The sequence below is a fragment of the Oncorhynchus gorbuscha genome, linkage group LG19 (genome assembly GCF_021184085.1).
Source record: "Oncorhynchus gorbuscha isolate QuinsamMale2020 ecotype Even-year linkage group LG19, OgorEven_v1.0, whole genome shotgun sequence".
NCBI lineage: Eukaryota > Metazoa > Chordata > Actinopteri > Salmoniformes > Salmonidae > Oncorhynchus > Oncorhynchus gorbuscha.
This window is the reverse complement of record NC_060191.1, coordinates 42,851,312-42,863,761: the sequence shown is the minus strand read 5'-3', so window position 1 is coordinate 42,863,761 and position 12,450 is coordinate 42,851,312. Positions and strand designations below refer to the sequence as shown.

At 42.1% G+C, this 12,450-nt stretch overlaps 1 protein-coding gene across 1 annotated transcript in view; it reads right to left on the bottom strand.

Moving 5' to 3' along the window:
• The window catches only part of LOC124005347 (A-kinase anchor protein SPHKAP-like), a 151,665-nt gene extending 147,326 nt beyond the window's left edge, over window positions 1-4,339 (bottom strand). Inside the window, exon 1 of the mRNA XM_046314499.1 lies at window positions 4,221-4,339. The gene's annotated coding sequence lies outside the window, so the exon portion shown is untranslated. The remainder of the gene's footprint in view (window positions 1-4,220) is intronic.
• Between the last annotated feature and the right edge of the window lie 8,111 nt (window positions 4,340-12,450).

Here is a 12,450-nt window from a genome sequence, read left to right as displayed (position 1 = left end):
GCTCTGGAACATGGACGAGTACCGCTTCAGTTTTAAATCATGAAATACAAATTCAATTTGATGAATTCAATGGTTCAATTTGTGCAATATCAAATTCAAATTCAATATCCTTACACAAATTCCAAATAATGGAATTCATTTGACATACATTTTAAAGTGATAAAACTGAGTCAAAGCGTAATTCATTCCCATGGAATTGCCCTTGTGCTACCATTTGTAATTATAGTGTGGTGTACAATGCATTGCTGAAATACCTAGATTGTGTACAACAGTATATCCAACTCGTTGTCTGAATTTCAGTGATACACTGTGGGTGGATGAAATGCAAACAAATAGACAGGCGATACTGTAGCAGTTGACAAGCCACGTAGAAGAACGTTTCCATGGGGCAGAAATGCCTTACAACACTGTGCTATGTTTCTACAGTAGCCAACTGCTTTCCAATCCCCTATTTGTGATGATTTGTCCTACGTACTGTATGTACTGTATGAGGATATTGAAACTGTAATACTTGACAAGCTCACATCCTGCCATTGGATACACACGTAGTTTATTGCATGTCAAGTTATTGTCAAATGCTGTACGGAAAAGGATATTTACCATCTACTATTCTTTCTATTCAGCACTTACATTTTTATTTTATTTTAAATGTGTATCTTATTGTTTGTTATTTGATTATTATTATTATTTTTTAAATAGCATGTGATACATTTTCACGATAAAAACCTCAAAACAAATAATCAAAATGACAGTTGTTTCAAAACTCTAAGTACAGCACACCGTCATTCAGCAGCTTCACTTTCAACCACAAAACATATTCATTGTAATTCCAGGAATGCAAGTGGTGTGTTTGTTTCTCTGTATAGGTTCACTGAGACTACAAAACATTAGGAACACCTTCCTAATATTGAGTTGTACACCCTTTTGCCCTCAGAACAGCCTCAATTCATTGGGTTATGGACTACAAGGTGTCAAAAGTGTTCCGCAGCGATGCTGGCCCATGTTGACTCCAATGCTTCCCACAGTTGTTTAAAGTTGGCTGGATGTCCTTTGGGTGGCGGACCATTCTTGATGCACACAGGAAACTATTCAGTGTGAAAAACCCAGCAACGTTGCAGTTCTTGAAACAAACCAGTGTGCCTGGCACCTACTACCAAACCCCATTGAAAGGCACTTAAATATTTTGTCTTGCCCATTCACCCTCTGAATCGCACACCCACACAATCCATTTCTCAATTGTCTCAAAACAAAACATCCTTCTTTAACCTGTCTCCTCCCCTTCATCTACACTGATTGAAGTGGATTTAACAAGTGACATCAATAAGGGATCATAGCTTTCACCTGGATTTACCTGGTCAGTCTGTCATGGAAAGAGCAGGTGTTCTTAGTGTTTTGTATATTCAGTGTGTGTGTGTGTGTGTGTGTGTGTGTGTGTGTGTGTGTGTGTGTGTGTGTGTGTGTGTGTGTGTGTGTGTGTGTGTGTGTGTGTGTGTGTGTGTGTGTGTGTGTGTGTGTGTGTGTGTGTGTGTGTGTGTGTGTGTGTGTGTGTGTGTAATGAAAGCAAATGACAGTTAGTGAGAGAGAATAGGTGCGTTGGATGCGTGTGTATGTGTATGTGTCTTGTTGGCTGTGTTGGTGGTAGCACTACTTCGGAGTCTAGTGAAAGCAGCAGCCAGCCATGCAGCGAATTAAACAATCTATTCCCTTGGATAAAGATCACAAGAGCTATATTGGCAAAGTGAAGTGAACAAGCTGTAACCATGGCCTTTGGAGACTCCAATTAAAATACCTCCACACCTCTGCTCAAGATGTGTCATGGAGAATGGTAGCTAGTACTACTGAACAGGAAAGCATTCTCCTTACCCCATTCCCTGCTTCCTTTCACTGTGGCTACTGGTTCAGGATGCCAACAGTGTCCAGTCTGACTGTTGTAGCGTGTGCTGTTATTCTGTGGAGAGATACGGACTCCATTCACTAGCGATCTATTTTGATTGATTGCTCTGTGGCCGAAGGAGAGGTGTGTTTTCACTCTAGGTTAATCTGCATTGGGTTTATCTGTTAATCTGCATCAAGCATTGCCTGATGTGAACCATGCCTCAAACAAAATAGATCTCAGAAAACCTGAGATTAAGAATTGTTACCTTGCATAAAGCTGGAAAGGGTTGCAAAAGTATCTCTAAAAGTCAGTCAATGGTAAGACAAATTGTCTATAAATGGAGAAATTTCAGCACTGTTGCTACTCTCTCTAGGAGTGGCTGTCCTGCAAAGATGATTGCAAGAGCACAGCGCAGAATGCTCAATGAGGTTAAGAAGAATCCTAGAGTGTCAGCTAAAGACTTACAGAAATCCCTGGAAGATGCTAACATCTCTGTTGACGAGTCTACAATATGTAAAACACTAAACAAGAATGGTGTTCATGGGAGGACCATGGAAGGAACCACTGCTGTCCAAAAAAACCATTGCTGCACATCTGAAGTTCTCAAAAGATCACCTGGATGTTCCACAGCGCTACTGGCAAAATATTCTGTGGACAGATGAAACTAAAGTTAAGTTGTTTGGAAGGAGCACACAACACTATGTGTGGGGGAAAAAAGGCACAGCACACCAACATCAAAACCTCATCCCAACTGTAAACTATGGTGGAGGGAGCATCATTGTTTGGGGCTGCTTTGCTGCCTCGGGGCCTGGACAGCTTGCTATCATTGATGGAAAAATGTATTCCCAAGTTTATCAAGACATTTTTCAGGAGAATGTAAGGCTATCAACAGAAGTTAGGTGATGCAACAGGACAACAACCCAAAAGACAGAAGTAAATCAACAACAGAATGGCCTCAACAGAAGAAAATACGCCTTCTGGATTAGCCCAGTCAGTCCTGACCTCAACCCAATTCAGATGATGTGGCATGACCTCAAGAGAGCAGTTCACACCAGACATCCCAAGAATATTGTGGAACTGAAACCGTTTTGTAAAGAGGAATGGTTCAAAATTCCTCCTGACCATTGTGCAGGTCTGATCCGCAACTACAGAAAATGTTTGGTTGAGGTTATTGCTGCCAAAGGAGGGTCAACCAGATATTAAATCCAAGGGTTCACATACTTTTTCAACCCTGCACTGTGAATGTTTATACGGTGTGTTCAATAAAGACATAACGGATAATTGTTTGTGTGTTATTAGTTTAAGCTGACTCTGTTTGTCTATTGTTGTGACCTAGATGAAGATCAGATCAAATTTTTAGGACCAATTTATGCAGAAATCCAGGTATTTCCAAAGGGTTCACATACTATATCTTGCCAATGTACTGTTTTACACTCACATTCTCAGTGTCTGGAACTCTGCACAACCCTGCACTGTTTCTTTTGTGACGCAAATAGCCAGTAACGAGCTTAGTCGACGAGGGAAAACTGGAACCAGCACTCTATCACCGCCAAGCTCTCTCTCAATATTAGCACCAACATGTCAACACTGAAAAAACACCTGTGTGGCTAGAAATATAAAGCACTCTGCAAAAGACAATAGCAAATCTCTTAAACCATATGACTATGACCCTTTACTGAATACAAATATATTCCTGTGATCTGCCGGTGTTTGGGGAATCGTTCTGCAGACATGGGAATGAGATGAGGCCTTTGCTGTTCCACTTGTTGATCTTGGGTGGGGAAATGATTATGGCATCATAACCCTGCATTGATGGAGGAAGGAGCACCTGGCAGGGCCCAGAGCAGGTTTTCATCCCACTCCATTGTGTGATGAATGTCGATGCATATAGCACTGAGTCAGCAGCTTAGCATTAGCACAGCGCTACGCCACTCCATAAGACTCTGTGTACCGCACCATGGTCACGCTGCTAACAGGCTAATACAATAGCATGACACTATTCAGTGCATTACTTACAGTACAAAACAGCCAGCCTGAATACAGCGTAAGGCATGTGGGAGCTCTGGAGACAAGTATTGCAGCCATAATGCAATAATTCCAGCATTGTACACACACACACACACACACACACACACACACACACACACACACACACACACACACACACACACACACACACACACACACACACACACACACACACACACACACACACACACACACACACACACACACACACACACACACACACACACACACACACACACACACAGCTCCATACTGATGTTTACAGCACACTCAGACAACTCCAACATCAAGTAAAGAGAGACGGTAGTGCACTCACCAGATGCAGTAGTTTGATCACATCCCCTTAGGTGGGGTAGAGCAGTGTATGTACTCTGTCTCTCTCTCTCTCTCTCTCTCTCTGGCTCTCTCTCTGGCTCTCTCTCTGGCTCGCTCTCTGGCTCGCTCTCTGGCTGGCTCTCTGGCTCTCTCTCTCTCTCTCTCTCTCTCTCTCTCTCTCTCTCTCTCTCTCTCTCTCTCTCTCTCTCTCTCTCTCTCTCTCTCTCTCTCTCTCTCTCTCTCTCTCTCTCTCTCTCTCTCTCTCTCTCTCTACCACTTCCCTCTTTATTAACCCTCTTTCTCTCCACAGAGTAGTAGGCTAAAGTGGTTGTGTGTGTGTGTGTGTGTGTGTGTGTGTGTGTGTGTGTGTGTGTGTGTGTGTGTGTGTGTGTGTGTGTGTGTGTGTGTGTGTGTGTGTGTGTGTGTGTGTGTGTGTGTGTGTGTGTGTGTGTGTGTGTGTGTGTGTGTGTGTGTGTGTGTGTGTAAGAGAGAGATTGGTGTATTTCCCCTAGGCTGTGTGTGTGTGTAAGTCTTAGGGTGGCAGTGGCTCTGCTTAATCCCTGCTGAGAGGAGAGAGGGAGAGAGTGCTAGGTAGCAAGGAGTCAGTAGAGAATAACAAACTAATTTTACACTGTACACACACAAACAACAACAGACAAACAAACAGTAAGTCCGTCAATTGAACATGTCACTTTGTGCTCAACACACTATTACAGATAAAAACTAAAAAACAACACATGCAAATTCCCCTTGAATAGTTCAAATGCATGTCACGGTGGTAACTCCAAGTTCAAACTCCCAAGTTCAAAGAGAGGTCCACAAATCCCTAAACGGAACTGATTATGTTATCTCACACAAACACATACACACAACCTGCTGGGCAAAAACACATAATTTCAACCCAAAACATCTCATGTGATGACGTTGAATCAACATGGAAAACTGATTGGAGTTGGGAAAAGTCTTCAACGTAAGAACATTTTGTATTTTTAAAACCTACATCCAATGACATGCTGACATTTTTTCTCTTCACATTTAATTCACGTTAGTTGACAATTCAACCAAATATAAATCTAAATTAGACGTTGAACTGACGTCTGTGCCTAGCGAGAAGCATCCAGCACCACGCACACACACACACACACACACACACACACACACACACACACACACACACACACACACACACACACACACACACACACACACACACACACACACACACACACACACACACACACACACACACACACACACACACACACACACACACACACACACACACACACACACACACACAGACAATTATGCCTAAATGGATTAGGGTCTAAAACAGGACTACCTGTAGGAAGCTCTTTTAACTGGACTTGCCCTTGACACAGTAGCCTTTGGGAGCTGGTAGACCATGGGAAACACTGGAGTAGGATCAGCTAGGATCACAGGTAGGATCAGCTAACCAGAGAGGACAGGGACAGGTAGGATCAGCTAACCAGAGAGGACAGGGACAGGTAGGATCAGCTAACCAGAGAGGACAGGGACAGGTAGGATCAGCTAACCAGAGAGGACAGGGACAGGTAGGATCAGCTAACCAGAGAGGACAGGGACAGGTAGGATCAGCTAACCAGAGAGGACAGGGACAGGTAGGATCAGCTAACCAGAGAGGACAGGGACAGGTAGGATCAGCTAACCAGAGAGGACAGGGACAGGTAGGATCAGCTAACCAGAGAGGACAGGGACAGGTAGGATCAGCTAACCAGAGAGGACAGGGACAGGTAGGATCAGCTAACCAGAGAGGACAGGGACAGGTAGGATCAGCTAACCAGAGAGGACAGGGACAGGTAGGATCAGCTAACCAGAGAGGACAGAGATAGGTAGAGTTGCCACTGCCCCCTGCCAAAATCCATAACTGCACTGAGCAGTGATCAAAGAGGGACCCTGGCACGGTAGGAGGACTGTAGTTTCATTCATGCATGCACAAACACGCAGCCGCACATGCACACACACACACTGCGGTACAAACTACAGGAAAGACTGCAAAAAACACTTTCTTAGTTTACTATGGACATTCTGTAGTACCCTGTTATGTCCTCCCCTTGTTTTTCATAAGGCATAACAATCAATACAGCAGCTCATCAACATCCTGTTCATGTAAATTTGAGATTATTTATTTATTTATTTATCAAAATAATCTCCCCCAGGAAACAGAAAAACACTCTTGTACTATCATCATATACCATTTTGGTTTGTGCCGCCAGTCTTTTCTGTTCTGAGCCTATCAGACATTTGTCCCTGTCTGTGAGAGAGGGGACACCTTGGGGCAGATGTGTGAATATACAGGAGTCCACCACAGAAACACAGCCGTAGATACACAGGGGTCAACACAGAGTTAGATGGATGGTACAGCCAGACCTGAAGAGGAAGGGGGAAGACGAGGGGTAAAAGAAGGAGAAAGTATCAAGTGAAGCGGCAGGTAGCCTAGTGGTTAGAACGTTGGGCCAGTAACTGAAAGGTTGCTGGATCGAAACCCTGAGCTGCCAAAGGTAAAAATCTGTCGTTCTGCACCTGCGCAAGGCAGTTAACCCACTGTTCCCCGGGTGCCGTGGATGTCAATAATGGCAGCCCCCCGCACCTCTCGGATTCGATTGAGTTAAATGCGGAAGACACATTTAAGTTGAATGCATTCAGTTGTACAACTGACCAGGTATCCACCAACCATAAACAGAGGAGTACATGGGGAATAGCAAAGTAGAGGCAAGAAGAAGAGGAGAGCTTGAAAGAGTTACAATTTGGGTAAGTGTGAGAGAGAAAGACTTGAAAAACAGATCGAAAGAGTAGGTGGAAAGACAGAATATAGAAGAGAGGGAAAGAACAGGTTTGTGAGTTAAGTTGATTTTGCTAAGCAAAAGTGATAACGACAAAAGTGATAACGAACCATGTTCCTACCTTTAAAAATGTTCAAATGTACACTACCGTTCAAAAGTTTGGGGTCACTTAGAAATGTCCTTCTTTTCCATGAAAACATACATGAAATGAGTTGCAAAATGCATAGGAAATATAGTCAAGACGTTGACAAGGTTATAAAAAATGAATTTGAATTGAAATAATAGTGTCCTTCAAACTTTGCTTTCGTCAAAGAATCCTCCATTTGCAGCAATTATAGCCTTTGACATTGTTTTTGTCATTTTGTTGAGGTAATCTGAAGAGATGTCACCCCATGATTCCTGAAGCACCTCCCACAAGTTGGATTGGCTTGATGGGCACTTCTTATGTACCATATGGTCAAGCTGCTCCCACAACAGCTCAATAGGGTTGAGATCTGGTGACTGTGCTGACCACTCCATTATAGACAGAATACCAGCTCAATAGGGTTGAGAACCGGTGACTGTGCTGACCACTCCATTATAGACAGAATACCAGCTCAAAAGGGTTGAGAACCGGTGACTGTGCTGACCACTCCATTATAGACAGAATACCAGCTCAAGGGTTGAGATCCGGTGGGACCACTCCATTTGACAGAATACCAGCTCAATAGGGTTGACTGTGCTGACCACTCCATTATAGACAGAATACCAGCTCAATAGGGTTGAGAACCGGTGACTGTGCTGACCACTCCATTATAGACAGAATACCAGCTCAATAGGGTTGAGAACCGGTGACTGTGCTGACCACTCCATTATAGACAGAATACCAGCTCAATAGGGTTGAGATCCGGTGACTGTGCTGACCACTCCATTATAGACAGAATACTAGCTCAATAGGGTTGAGATCCGGTGACTGTGCTGGTCACTCCATTATAGACAGAATACCAGCTGATTGCTTCCTCCCTAAATAGTTATTGCATAGTTTGGAGCTGTGCTTTGGGCCATTGTCCTGTTGTAGGAGGAAATTGGGTCCAAATAAGCGCCGTCCACAGGGTATAGTATGGCGTTGCAAAATAGAGAGATAGCCTTCCTTCCTCAAGATCCCTTTTACCCTGTACAAATCTCCCACTTTACCACCACCAAAGCACCCCCAGACCATCACATTGCCTCCACCATGCTTGACAGATGGCGTCAAGCATTCCTCCAGCATATTTTCATTGTTCTGCGTAACACAAATGTTCTTCTTTGTGATCCGAACACCTCAAACTTAGATTTGTCTCTTCATAACACTTTTTTCCAATCTTCCTCTGTCCAGTGTCTGTGTTCTTTTGCCCATCTTAATCTTGTATTTTTATTGGCCAGTCTGAGATATGGCTTTTTCTTTTGCAACTCTGCCTAGAAGGCCAGCATCCCGGAGTCGCCTCTTCACTGTTGACGTTGAGACTGGTGTTTTGCGGGTACTATTTAATGAAGCTGCCAGTTGAGGACTTGTGAGGCGTCTGTTTCTCAAATGATACACTCTAATGTCCTCTTGCTCATTTGTACCAGGGCCTCCAACTCTCCAACTGTTCTGTGAAGGGAGTAGTATACAGCATTGTACAAGATCTTCAGTTTCTTGGCAATTTCTCGCATGGAACAGCCTTCATTTCTCAGAACAAGAATAGACTGACAAGTTCTTTGTTTCTGGCCATTTTGAGCCTGTAATCGAACCCACAAATGTTGATGCTCAACTAGTCTAAAGAAGGACAGTTTTACTGCTTCTTTAATCAGGCCAACAGTTTTCAGCTGTGCTAACATAATTACAAATGGGTTTTCCAATGATCACACAATGTGCCGTTGGAACACAGGAGAAATGGTTGCTGATAATGGGCCTCTGTACACCTATGTAGATATTGCATTTAAAAAATCAGCCGTTTCCAGCTACATTAGTGATATACAATGTCTACACTGTATATCTGATCAATTTGATGTTATTTTAATGGACAAAAAACGAGGACATTTCTAAGTGACCCCAAACTTTTGAATGGTAGTGTATGTGACATGTTATGCATTAACAAGGTGTCTAGTATGATTCAGAGAAGTTTCATTACATTTCTCAAAATGGTACCAAGAGCAAGCTTTTTTCTCAATGGTGTACCTTTGAAAACGAATTTGGCACCAGAAGTCTGAAAAATGAAATTGTAACATTCAAATGTTAGATTTGACATATGTGCCTTCATTTTCAATAAATGTAAACCATGATGCTCATGGTAAATTCAAATATCTTAGTGGTCACAATTGAGACCTATTGGATATTGCAGTGAATCTAGCTAGTTAACCTTTTACTGCAGTGGGCTAAATCAGAGTTTCTTGGTAGTTTTAAACATATCTACTTTGAAACAAAAGTATACACCTCACACACATGGTTATGTGCTTAAAAGAAGAAGACACCTGTACCATGTCAGATATAGAGTTGACATGTATGACATTTTTTGTTTGCATACCAATATTACACCTTATATACATCACAGATGTATTGAAATATAACAAAATCATTTGAGATAGAAACACCCGATTTTTAAAAACAATTTTGATCAATTATGAAATTATGTAAAAGATGAATAACATTCCACCCATGAGGCCACTAGGTCATTTGACTGCAGGAAAGGGCAAGCATTCTGACACGTACATTCAACATGTTCAAACTATGGCGAAAATAAGGAAAGTAGGCCGTTCTTCCAGTACACCGCACGCCGCCCTCGCAAAGACGCACACACACACACGCATAATAATATTATTACAGTTGAAGTCGGAAGTTTACGTACACCTTAGCCAAATACATTTAAACTCAGTTTCGCACAATTTCTGTAATGTAATCCTAGTAACAATTCCCTGTCTTAGGTCAGTTAGGATCACTACTTTCTTTTAAGAATGTGACATGTCAGAATAATAATATTGACAATGATTTATTTCAGCTTTTATTTCTTTCATCACATTCCCAGTGGGTCAGAAGTTTACATACACTCAATTAGTATTTGGCAGCATTGCCTTTAAATTCTTTAACTTGGGTCAAATGTTTCGGGTAGCCTTCCACAAGCTTCCTACAATAAGTTGGGTGAATTTTGACCCATTCTTTCTGACAGAGTTGGTGTAATCGAGTCAGGTTTGTAGGCCTCATTGCTCGCACACGATTCTTCAGTTCTTCCCACAAATGTTCTATAGGATTGAGGTCAAGGCTTTGTGATGGCCACTCCAATACCTTGACTTTGTTGTACTTACGCCATTTTGACACAACTTTGGAAGTATGCTTGGGGTCATTGTCCATTTGGAAGACCCATTTGCAACCAAGCTTTAACTTCCTGACTGATGTCTTGAGATGTTGCTTCAATATATCCACATAATTGTCCGCCTCATGATGCCATCTATTTTGTGAAGTGCACCGGTCCCTCCTGCAGTAAAGCACCCTCACAACATGATGCTGTCACCCCCATGCTTCATGGTTGAGATGGTGTTCTTCGGGTTGCAAGCCTCCCCCTTTTTCCTCCAAACATAACAATGGTCATTGGTCATTATGGCCAAACAGTTCTATTTTTGTTTCATCCGACCAGAGGACAATCTTTGTCCCCATGTGCAGTTGCAAACCGTAGTCTGTTTTTTATGGCGGTTTTGGAGCAGCGGCTTCTTCCTTGCTGAACGGCCTTCCAGGTTATGTCGATATAGGACTCGTTTTACTGTGGATATAGATACTTTTGTACCTGTTCGCCTCCAGCATCTTCACAGGGTCCTTTGCTGTTGTTCTGGGATTGATTCGCACTTTTCGCACCAAAGTACGTTAATCTCTAGGAGACAGAACGTGTCTCCTTCCTAAGCGGTATGATGGCTGCGTGGTCCATAGTGTTTATACTTGCGTACTATTGTTTGTACAGATGAACGTGGTACCTTCAGTCTTTGGAAATTGCTCCCAAGGATGAACCAGACTTGTGGTGGTCTACAATTTATTTCTGAGGTCTTGGCTGATTTCTTTTGATTTTCCCATGATGTTAAGCAAAGAAGCACTGAGCTTGAAGGTAGGCCTTGAAATACATCCACAGGTACACCTCCAATTGACTCAAATGATGTCAGTTAGCCTAACAGAAGCTTCTAAAGCCATGACAAAATGTTCTGGAATTTTCCAAGCTGTTTAAAGGCACAATCAACTTAGTGTATGTAAACTTCTGACCCACTGGAATTGTGATGCAGTGAATTCTAAGTGAAATAATCTGTCTGTAAACAATTGTTGGATAAATGACTTGTATCATGCACAAAGTAGATGTCCTAACCGACTTGCCAAAGCTATAGTATAGTATAGTATAGTATAGTATAGTATAGTATAGTATAGTATAGTATAGTATAGTATAGTATAGTATAGTATAGCTATAGAAAGTTATGGAGTGGTTGACTCCAACCTAAGTGTATGTAAACGTCCGACTTCAACTGTATGTGAAATATTATTACATACAGATAATGAAAAAGTTAGATTTGAACTAATTTTCCATATCAACAATCAAAATGACTGAAAAGAATTCATCAAAATGACATTTTTGCTTGATAAATCAAATACCATCATGTAAATCAGAGCAATGGGCACTCTAAGCAGATGACGACTTCCTCCTAAGTTGGTGCCTCACCTTGTTCGGGCGGCGTTCGGTGGTCGTCGTCACCGCTTTCTAGCTGCCACCGATCCACATTTCTTTTTCCATTTGTTATGTCTTGATTATTTCTCATTATGGTTCTCATTTTGTTTTGTGCGTGATTGTTCCTGTTATGAGTCTTGTGTTGTATGTTAGGGTTTGTTATCCCTACATGGATTTATTGAACTGTTTATTGTTCCAGGGCAAAGTACGTTATTTTTAAACAGTTCTGTTTCCTGCGCTTGACTCCGTCCTCACCTATACACCACTGATGTTGACAAATGCAATGGTAGGCCTTGAAATACATCCACAGGTACACCTCCAATTGACTCAAATGATGTCAGTTAGCCTAACAGAAGCTTCTAAAGACATGACAAAATGTTCTGGAATTTTCCAAGCTGTTTAAATGCACAATCAACTTAGTGTATGTAAACTTCTGACCCACTGGACCAGTTATTTTTAAACAGTTCTGTTTCCTGCGCTTGACTCCGTCCTCACCTATACACCACTGATGTTGACAAATGCAATGGCAAATCAACCTACATAATGCATTGAAATAAAGGGCATCAGAGGTAATGACTTAAATTATCAAGGATGCATGGTAGACAAAGCAAACTTGACCAAACTATGGCGAAAATGAGGAAGGTAGGCTTTAAAATACAAATGAAAATGTTTTCTACAGACCGCGGCCAACACGATTGAATGAACAGTACCTCGGGGC